The sequence below is a fragment of the Mustela erminea genome, chromosome 1 (assembly GCF_009829155.1).
Source record: "Mustela erminea isolate mMusErm1 chromosome 1, mMusErm1.Pri, whole genome shotgun sequence".
In the NCBI taxonomy this organism is placed as follows: Eukaryota; Metazoa; Chordata; class Mammalia; order Carnivora; family Mustelidae; genus Mustela; species Mustela erminea.
The window spans coordinates 3,441,668-3,451,602 of record NC_045614.1 but is presented as its reverse complement, the minus strand read 5'-3'; positions in this window follow the sequence as shown (position 1 = coordinate 3,451,602).

Genomic DNA, 9,935 nt, shown 5'->3' with positions numbered 1-9,935 from the left:
GATGGGGATTAAGTCTCCCACTTGCTGTGATGAGCACTGGGTGAGGTATGGAAATGCTGAATCGCTGTATTGCACATCTGAAACTAATATTATACTGTATGTTAACAAAGTGAAATTTAAATAAAAACTTTAAAAAAATAGAATGATCTGGCCCCAAACGTCGGCACTGTTGAAGGGATAAGACACTGGGCAGGTGTTGCCAAGTACCAGGGTTGGGTGTGGGGGCCTCTTACTCAAGTCAGGGTGGCGGCCTCTTACACTCACAGCCTCGCAGCTCTACCCCACCTCACTCACGGTAGAAGCCAGAGTTCTCCCAACACAGGGCTTACACATCTGCCCATGTGTCAGCCCTGACCATCAGTCACCTGCACCTGACCTGGTCCCCTACAGTCTGCCCTCCTGGCAAATAAAAATCCAGGATGCCGGGTGCCTGGGTGGCTCAGTGGGTTGGGCCATTGCCTTCGGCTTGGGTCATGATCTCAGGGTCCTGGGATCGAGTCCCGCATCGGGCTCTCTGCTCATCAGGGAGCCTACTTCCCTCTCTCTCTCTCTCTCTCTCTCTCTGTCTCTCTCTGTGCCTGCCTCTCTGCCTACTTGTGATCTCTCTCTGTCAAATAAATAAATAAAATCTTAAAAAAAAAAAATCCAGGATGCCTTGTGACATTTGCATTTCAGAAGAACAATGCCTATTTAGCATAAGTATGTCCCATGCCTAATCTGGGATACACTGAAGCTTAAAAAAAATCACTCGCTGTTTATCTGGTACTCTAATTTCACCGGGTGTCCTGTATTTTGCCTGGCAATCCGATTCCTTAAGCAACCGGCAGGCACTCCGCACACATCAGGCCACCTGGGTCCATCGGGTCCCCATGACACTCACCCCGGCCTACGAGGCTCCCCCTGGTCAGGAATGAAGGAATGCGTCCCTGATGCCACCCATTCCTGTTCTTCTCCCATTTCTCAGATTTTTGGAAGCCTTCCAGCCGCCATACCCGGTAGGCAACTCTCACCACCTCTAACAGGTCCTGAAACGTGGATGACCTTCAAGGGTCATCTCTGCAGATGATAGATCTAAATAATACCCGAAACAACGAGGACAATAACACCACGGCAAGGACGGGCTCCATTGACGCCCCATTTTCCTTCTTCCTCCTGGGCCCATGGCTGGACTACATTTCCCAGCATCCCTTGCAGTTAGGTGTGGCCATGTGATTGAGCTGACCAATGGCAGCAGAAGACGATCACGGCCCACGGCCGTGTGACTGATCTGGCCAAGTGACGTGAGTCACTTCAGGCCAGATCCATTAAAAACGGGTCACAGGAATCTCGTTCTCTCTTTCCCTTTTTGCCAGCTGCTTGGAGAGGAGCGTTTGAAGGGGAACTGCCCAGGAAGCTTGGTCTGCGCTTGAGTGTTGCAAAGATGAGCAATAAAACTTTATTGAATAAGCAACAGCGGCTGAAATCGACAATTTCTTCTTCCAACTCTTGGTCTACCCTAGGATTTCTCCAGTTCTGCACATTGACATTTGGGGTCACATAATTCCGTTTACGGGGGACAATCCTGCACGAGGGAGTACGTTGAACAGCATCTCCTGCTTTTGCCCACTAGATGCCGGGAGCATCCCCCAAGCTGTGACAACAGAGATGTCTCCAGATGCCACCAAGAATCCCTTGGGTGGGCAGAATCACCCTCAGCCGAGAGCCTCTAGTCTACTCTTATCATACCAGTGGCTACATGTGCGGAGGTCTTTGGCCATTTCAGGGACGGGGACTCAGTGCGGCCACAGCGGAACCTGTCATCTCGAGTCTTCTCCCCACCCCTGCCCCACCTGCTCCGTCTTCATCTCAAGACCCAACCTCCGCCTTTTATTCTCCCAAGTCCTGTTTGACTTCCTAAATAGCTGCTCAACCTGTCCACTTCTCTCCATCTCCCCTGCCACCACCTGAACCCAGGCCACCATCAATGCTTACCTGGATGATGGCTGTAGCCCCCTCCCGGGCACTGTGTTCTCTCACCCCTGCACCCTTACTCCAGCAGCCCGAGAGGGAGGGAGGGAGAGAGAGAGCGAGCGATTACAGGCTTGACTGGGGCTGCCGAAGCCCCTCCCAAGAAGCCCCACCCACACTGGCGCCACCGGAGCTTCCTGGGTGTCCTTGCAACATGCCCGCTGGCTTCCTCGGGCAGCAGGTGATCAACGATCGAGCAGGGAGGGCACCATGACTTTTATGACCCAGTCTCAGAGGTGTTGGACATCATCACTTCTGCTGTATTTGGTAAGAAACAAGTCACTCAGTGCCGCCTACACTCCGCCTTCTTAAAGGAGTGTCAAAACATTTGTGGATTGTTTTTGTTTTCTGCTTTTTGGGTTTTTTTGTCTTGTTTAATTCTCCAATCAGAGAGCCTGATGCGGGGCTCAATCCCAGGACCCTGAGATCACGACCCGAGCGGAAGGCAGAAGCCTTAACCCACTGAGCCACCCAGGTGCCCGTCTTGTTTCATTCTTTATTTTAAGTAAGCTCCATGCCCAACATGGGGCCCAAACTCACAACCTGGAGATCAAGAGTCATATGCTCTATGGACTTGGGCCAGACAGGTGCCCCTTGTGGGTGTATTTTTTTTGAAGATTTTATTTACTTATTTGAGAGAGAGAGAGCACAAGCAGAGGGAGTCGCAGGCAGAGGAAAAAGCGGGCTCCCTACTGAGCTAGGAGCCCGATTAGGGACTCAATCCCAGGACCCTGGGATCACAACCTGAGCCAAGGGTACACACTTGACCGACTGAGTTCCCCAAGCATCCCTCCACGGGTGTATCTTGTAAAGCCACACTCCCTGACCGATTCCTTGACAAATCCCATTGGATTCACCTTTAATACCCTTCTAGACTCTTTCCGCCATCACCACGCTGGTCCCGCAGCTCCAGTGCCCACGCACGGATGGGCTAACAAACAAATGAGTCCATCCACGTGACGGAATATTACTCAGCCTTCGAAAGGAAGGAAATCCTGATACGCACTACAACACAAATGAACCTCCAGGATGTTAAGCTAGTGAAGGGGGCCCGTCTCCAAAGGACAATTCTCATCTACTTCTACTTCTAGGAGGTCCCTAGAGGCCACAGAAACAGAGAGTAGATGGTGGGCACCAGGGATGGGGACAGGGGTGAGGAGTCAGTGTTTCGTGGGGACGAAGTCTCAGTTTTGCAAGAGGAGAATGTTCTAGAATCGGTTGATGGGGATAGTTGCACAAGCTTGTGAATGCACTTAATGTCACTGATCTGTGCACTTAAAAACGGCTAAGACAAATTAAGGTAAGCTTATGTATGTGTATTTTACCACCATGAAAACATTTTAATTATAGCAATGCCCAAGCCTTATACAGTGCTCTCTGTGTCCCAGGCGCTGAGCTAAGCTCTGGGCTGCTTCATTTCATCCTCTCCATCATCCATGAGCCAGGGCGCGAATGCCCCGTTTCACGGATGAGGCAACAGAGGCTTGACATTTGGGGTCACATAATTCCGTTTATGGGGGACAATCCTGCACGAGGGAGGACGTTGAACAGCATCTCCTGGTTTTACCCACTAGATGTCACACAGAAGCACAGGGGGTGCCCAGGCTTGCAGCGCCAGGACGGGATCCCCTAACCACCTTTAGTAGTGTCTCTCTGAGGACCCCAGAGAATTATTTTTACTGCTTCAGCTAAGGGTGGAGGGACCCATCTCTGGAGATGCAGAGCTGAGGCAGGTGAATGGCCGGCCTGGGCCCCCAGCATGTGACCAAGCTGAGATGGGGACCCAGGGTGGCCTGAGCCTGTCCTTGGGTTTGTGGGTTCGAGTCCTGAGTATGTCCCCTCTCTGCTCCGGGTCCCCTTCCTGCAAAGCTTACAGAGTGTTATGGAATCAGCCAAGATTCAGGTACCCGAGAAGGGCTGGGGGTCTGAAATATAGGCCCTGTGGACCTCAGTTTTCTCATCTGTAAAATCGCTGAATAATTATTCTACCTAAAATAATGTGATTAATGATAATAGCTGGTATTGTCATGAAATGTTAATTACTATTATTCACCTTGGCACAATTCTACACACATGGCTGGGGTCACTCTCTGTGGGGGTGTCCGGGGCACTGTGGGCGTCGGGGGCTGGGCAGCATCCCTGGTCCAGCCCGCTTCGTGCCAGCCCCTATCCACACGAGAGGGCTGAGGTCTATGTTGAGTTCGGGTAGCTGACAGTAACTGCTAATGAGATTCCCAGCTCTGTTATTTCTATGCTGTGTGACCTTGGGCAAGTGACTTGTGTCTCTGAGCCTTAGTATCCCCACCGATAAAACTCAAATTCTTCATTAGTCCCTCCTTCCCCCAAGATGCTGGATTACACAGCCTATGTCTATAAATGTATCACCCAAAGTAAGCGCTTTACTCCACGGCACTGCTGTTGCTACAGTTGAGGGCTTCTGGAAGATTCTGTCTCACCATAGCAGGCCCCTGCACCCTCCCCACCAGCCGGGTGGGGTGCCTCCCCTCTGGGCCCCAGATTCAGGAGGCCACACAGGACGGGCGTTGGGAACACTTCCTGTGCGGTGGCCTGTGGTGCCCACTGGGACAGGTGGGCCAACGGGAGAACACAGCTGGGACCACCCCACTTCCTGCCCTGGGGGGCGGGGCGCTGCTCACGTTCCTGCGTCCTCCCACCCCCCAAAATAACACCTCCCCGCCAGGAATCAAAGCCACCGCGCCAGCTGCAGCCTCCAGCTCAGGGGACATAGGACAGGCGGGGCCCAGCATCTGCCACCACGGCACCCGCCCCCGCTGGGAATGTCCTCCCCCCTGCTGTTGCCACCTCCGGCATTCCAATCCCGAGGGGGTGACCTGCCCCCACCCAGGGGCCAGGACACTTGAGCTCTGAGCAGCCAGGGCCGGCTGGGGGGAGGGCGCTCTTTTGCCCCCCTGGGGGACAGGGGACACCCTCCAGGGCCAGACCCCCGACCCAAGGTGCCTTCAATCCTCACCTCAAGGGATTGTTTGAGGGGGAAGGGGCTGGTTGCCAGGGCAACAGCCCCCCACCTCTGCCTGGGAACAAAGGGGCAGCCAGGAGAGCCAAGAACAGCGTGTTCTTTCCCCGCCAACGTGACTGGCACATCCTGGCAGCTGGCGCTTGGAGGGCCATTCCCCAAGCTGCTGGGCCCGGCCGCCCCGGACAAGGCCACTCAGTGTGGGAGCGGTCAGGGAGCGGCTGTCGCGCTGAGGGATCTAGTTCCCGGTCAACCACCCCCAGGCCTCTGTCCTTCCGGTACATTCTAACGAGGAAGTCAGCCTGCTCTGCCCGCACGACTTCACAGAAAGGGCCTCAGATGTCTGGCTCAGAAATGGATGGGCCACCAGAGCTGGGGGGGATGGGGGCGACCGAGGGCATGCGGAGCCCTCCCGGCTGCCGGCGTTCTGGGGCGAGGGGTGCCCGGTGGGACCTGCCTGGCCTGGGAGGGGCTGGCCCAGGGACAGACAGTGGGTCTCCGAGCAGCTCCCCTCCCCCAAGCCCATACCTCCCGTGCAGGGGACAGCGGGCAGCTGGCGCCACGAGGGCGGGGAGGGAGGGCGGGGACAGGCCAGGGCCTGCATGTTAAAAGAACCCCGGTTTCCCGCCGCGTGAGCTGGCCCAAGGAGACAAAACCTTGCCTTTTGGCCATCCGACCACCGTTGGTCAGATTGTCCAGCCACTGGCTGGAACTGCCTCAGGTAAACAGACAAGTAAATAAATATTTCTTAGCATAAGTATGTCCCAACTATTGTAAGGGAGATACTTACGCTAAAAACTATTCGTTATGTATCCGGAATTCACACTGAACTGGATATCCTGTATTTTTATTTGGTAAATTTGCAACCCCAGGCCGTGGGCTCTCAGAGAGGAAAAATTAAGCCCACTGACGTCCTCCTACACTTGTGTCCTCTCCTGGTCCTAGCCGGAGGGACGGCCCAGGTCTCCTCCCCCTTCCTGGGTCCCTCACCAGAGGCCCAAGTCAGTTTCACCTTCTGACGAGTGGCCTGTCCACTCCCTGCTGTGGTCTCTCCCATCCACCCCCCCCCCCCCCGACACACACACACTCCTGCAGGCCTGCTCATGGGCCATCAGCTCCTGCCTGCCCTGCCCTCACCCTTGCCTTTCCACCCCCTTCCCCAGGGACCTAAACAGGGCCTCCCTGCTCGGAATCCAACACTTGCTCCCCACTGCTCCCACAATAAAGGCCCAAAGCCTCTGCCTGACATTCGAAGCCCCTTCCCCAGCGGGGCTCCCAGCAACCCCTACTCCCGGTTCCCAGCCCCCTCTCCCAGAAGGAGCCATGGCTCCCCAAAAGCTTCCTAATCGTTCAGGACCCTTGGTACAGACCGTTGCCCCTACCTGAGTCAGGTGCCCCCCTCCACAGCTCTTGGGCCACCCACCTCTCTTGGGGTACAAGCCCAAGTCCTCCCTTAGCCCACCTGCCTTGTCCCTTCCCTGTCTCCCCCTGGATCACTCTGCTCTGGCCACTAGGGCCTTCGCTGTTCTTCCAAGACATCAGTCACAGTGCTGCCCCGGGGCCTTTGCACAGGCTATCCTGTTGCTTGGAGCACATCTCCTCCAGAGAGCCTTTTTCTCTGTTTCACTGCTGTATTCGGAAGTGGACCACACCAGAGGTATTTAATAAACACTTCCTGAATGAACGATTGATTCATCATGGTGCCTGGAATGTTCCCCCGTTCCCCGCCTTCTTCCATCTTTCTAGGACTTCCACCTTTTCTTTAAGACTTACCTGAGGCAGGTGGGCTCATTTTCTTCTTCCTGATTTCTTTATCCATAGGGCTGCCCAAAACATCTTTCCAGTGCTCCAACCTGCCCTTGCTAACCCTGCTTCAGAACCTCCTGTGGCTTCCTAATGTCTTCAGGGCTCTTGTCAGCCTGACCCTTGCCAAACTGTCCGATCTTGTCCCTCCCCTGACACCCCGCTCTCGCCACATTCTACCCCCCAGCCTCGCTGTGCACGTGCACTCTCTGTTCCCCCTGCCCCAGAATACCTCCCCAGTACCTTCACCGGCCTGATGCTCAGCACAGACATTACTTCCTCCTAGAAGCTTCCCAACACCACCCACAACCCGGGCCCACTTCTCCTCTGGACCTCCTGTGCACCTGCAGCCCCGATCACAGTCCTGATCCCCTCTGTTTCATGCACTTGACCTCCAGAGCCAACTCATTCATCAGACACAGGAGACCCGGGGCCCATGACACTTTTAAGGGCCCATGGAAGGGGTTTGTTTTTAATTTAGCTTAAAATCAGAAGAAAATAAGGACTAGAAGACCACTGCAGTCATAAAAGATCATTTGCAGAATTTTTTCATGGGGGGAAGGACCCACAATGGCAAAAGGGCCTTAGGGCTGTGAATTTTTTTTTTTTTTTAAGATTTTACTGAGTTGGGGTGCCTGGGTGGCTCAGTGGGTTAAGCCGCTGCCTTTGGCTCGGGTCATGATCTCGGGGTCCTGGGATCGAGTCCCGCATCGGGCTCTCTGCTCAACAGGGAGCCTGCTTCCCTCTCTCTCTCTGCCTGCCTCTCCATCTACTTGTGATTTCTCTCTGTCAAATAAATAAATAAAATCTTTAAAAAAAAAAAAAGATTTTACGGAGTTATTTTAGAGAGAGCAGGTGAGTGAGAGTACGCAAGTCAGGGGAGGGGGATGGCGGAGGAAAAGAGAGAAGCAGACTCCCCACTGAGCAGGGAGCCCCAAGTGAGGCTCGAGCCCAGGACTCCAGGTTCATGACCCAAGCTGAAGGCAACAGCTTAACTGACTGAGCCACCCAGGCACCCCAGGGCTATAGAAGTTTTAACACAGTCCTGCTGGGCCCATACATGTCTCCCCATTGGATTATGAGTGCCTTGAAGGTGGAAGTGGGGGTTGAATCCTCAGGGCTGCCCAGCATGGACCTGGTAGACAGCAGGCACTTAATAATTGTTGGTCGAATGACTGCCTATCCAGTCGGGTCCTCACAGCCAGGCCTGGCCTGGCTCACAATATTAGGAGATACTGGATAAATGGATGGATGGTTGCAAGGAGGGCAGGGTCAGAGGGTAGATTGAGGGTGGGAGGGTGGACACCTGGGTCAGGAGACCAATCTGGGGCCAGCAGCGCCACCTTGTGGCATAATGCTGGTCTGTCTCTCCTTCCCTTAGGCTCAGTGGGAAAGAACGGGAGAGTTTTCAGAGCCCTTCCACTGGAAAGTGTGGAATGGAGGAGGAGGAAGAGAAAGGGGAGGTGGGGAGCAGGAGGGATGGAGGGGAAGGAGGAGAGGGGAGGAGAGGCAGGGTGAGGAGTTGGAGGGTACACTGAGATCTCCAACAAACTCAGGCGGTCCCTTTCTGGCTGTGTCACCTGGGGAAAGTGAATCACATCGGTCAACCTCAGCTTCCTCATCCAAAAAATGGGGAAAATAAAAATGAGGTCTCTGAATAATGTAATGAAATAAATCAGAAAACGATATGTTTGTTACCTCCCACGCTGGGAATCGTGGACAGGTGTTGGCCTCAAGGAGCCCAACAAGGCTGGGAGGTGACAGTTTTCCAGGGGACACAGCAAAGGCAGAAAAAGGGACTGGAGTTTGAAGGTAGAGTTGTCACAGTTAGCAAAAACAAAAATAAAAAGGATCCCCAGCTCAATTTGTATTTCAGGTCAACGAGGAATAATTTTTGAACGTAAGTATATCCCAGATATCTAATGGGATATACTTATACCCACCAAATGTATTCCTTATTGACCCGAAATTCAAATTGAAATGGGAACCTCTGTTTAGTCTGGAAAAGTTAGCCTTGGGGGAGACTGAGGAGGTAAGTTGGAAGATTTCCAGGAGGAGGTGGCAGTGCTGCGGAAAAGGAAGTGCTAAGGTCCCGTGGGGCGGTGCCCTTTCCTTCCCTTCCCCCACCACACGCACATGCGCAGTGGCAAATGTCCGTGATTGCACTTACAGGGAACTGGAGGTGGGGGTTGCGTGCCACATTAGGAAAGATGGTGAGCATGGCTGTTCTCCTTTTGTTGAAAAGATGTTGGGCAAAATCACCAGGACTTTATTTTACTGATCGGAATTGCGTTACATCTCCTTAACCAGGAATACTTCCGCCACGTTGTAGCACTGAAGGCCATTCAGAAGCTCAAGACTACCAGACATTTCTCCCAGTGACCATGGAGCTGTGTGACCTTGGACAACTCACTTTACCTCTCTGAGCTCTATACATCCAAGAACTCACTCCACTCCAGCCACATCAACTTCCTGGCTGCATCTCTCTCCAACTTCCCAAATATAGCCTGCCTCTGGGCCTTTGAACGTGCTGTTTCCCCAGATCTCTAAGTGACTCCCTCCTCTCCTCCCTCACTTTTGCATTCAGATGCCAGTCTGGGAAGCCTCCCTTGACTGCCCCATTAAAAGTTACACCCCCCCCCAAAAAAAAAAAATCACACCCCACATTCTCCATGCCAGTGTTTTACTTTTCTCAGTGAGCTGACCATGACGCGTTTCACTCATTTCTCTCCATTATGGTCTGACTCTGCCAACGGCAGTGAGCGCCACAAGGCTGGGATCTCTTTGACCCGCTGCTGTGTTCCCAGCACCTAGCACAGCAATAAAAATTGCTGAATGAATGAGGAGGAAAATGAATGCATGAGTAGAAAAAAAGGCCAGCAGCGAAGAGGAAATTTTGAACTGTTGTAGCTGATTGCTTTAATCCTTTTGGCGCCTCAAGACTCACCTGAGAATCTGAGTGGCTGCGTGTGGCTGCCTGGATATGAATATTCAGGATGTGAGTATTCAGTTTCTTGATGAGCAAAAGCCATGTGGGGCCCGTGGGCACCATACTGAGCGGTGCGGGGTTCTGGAGCCTCCCCATCATGGCAGAAAGCTCGACTGTATGGTGCGACTGTAACCACTGTCC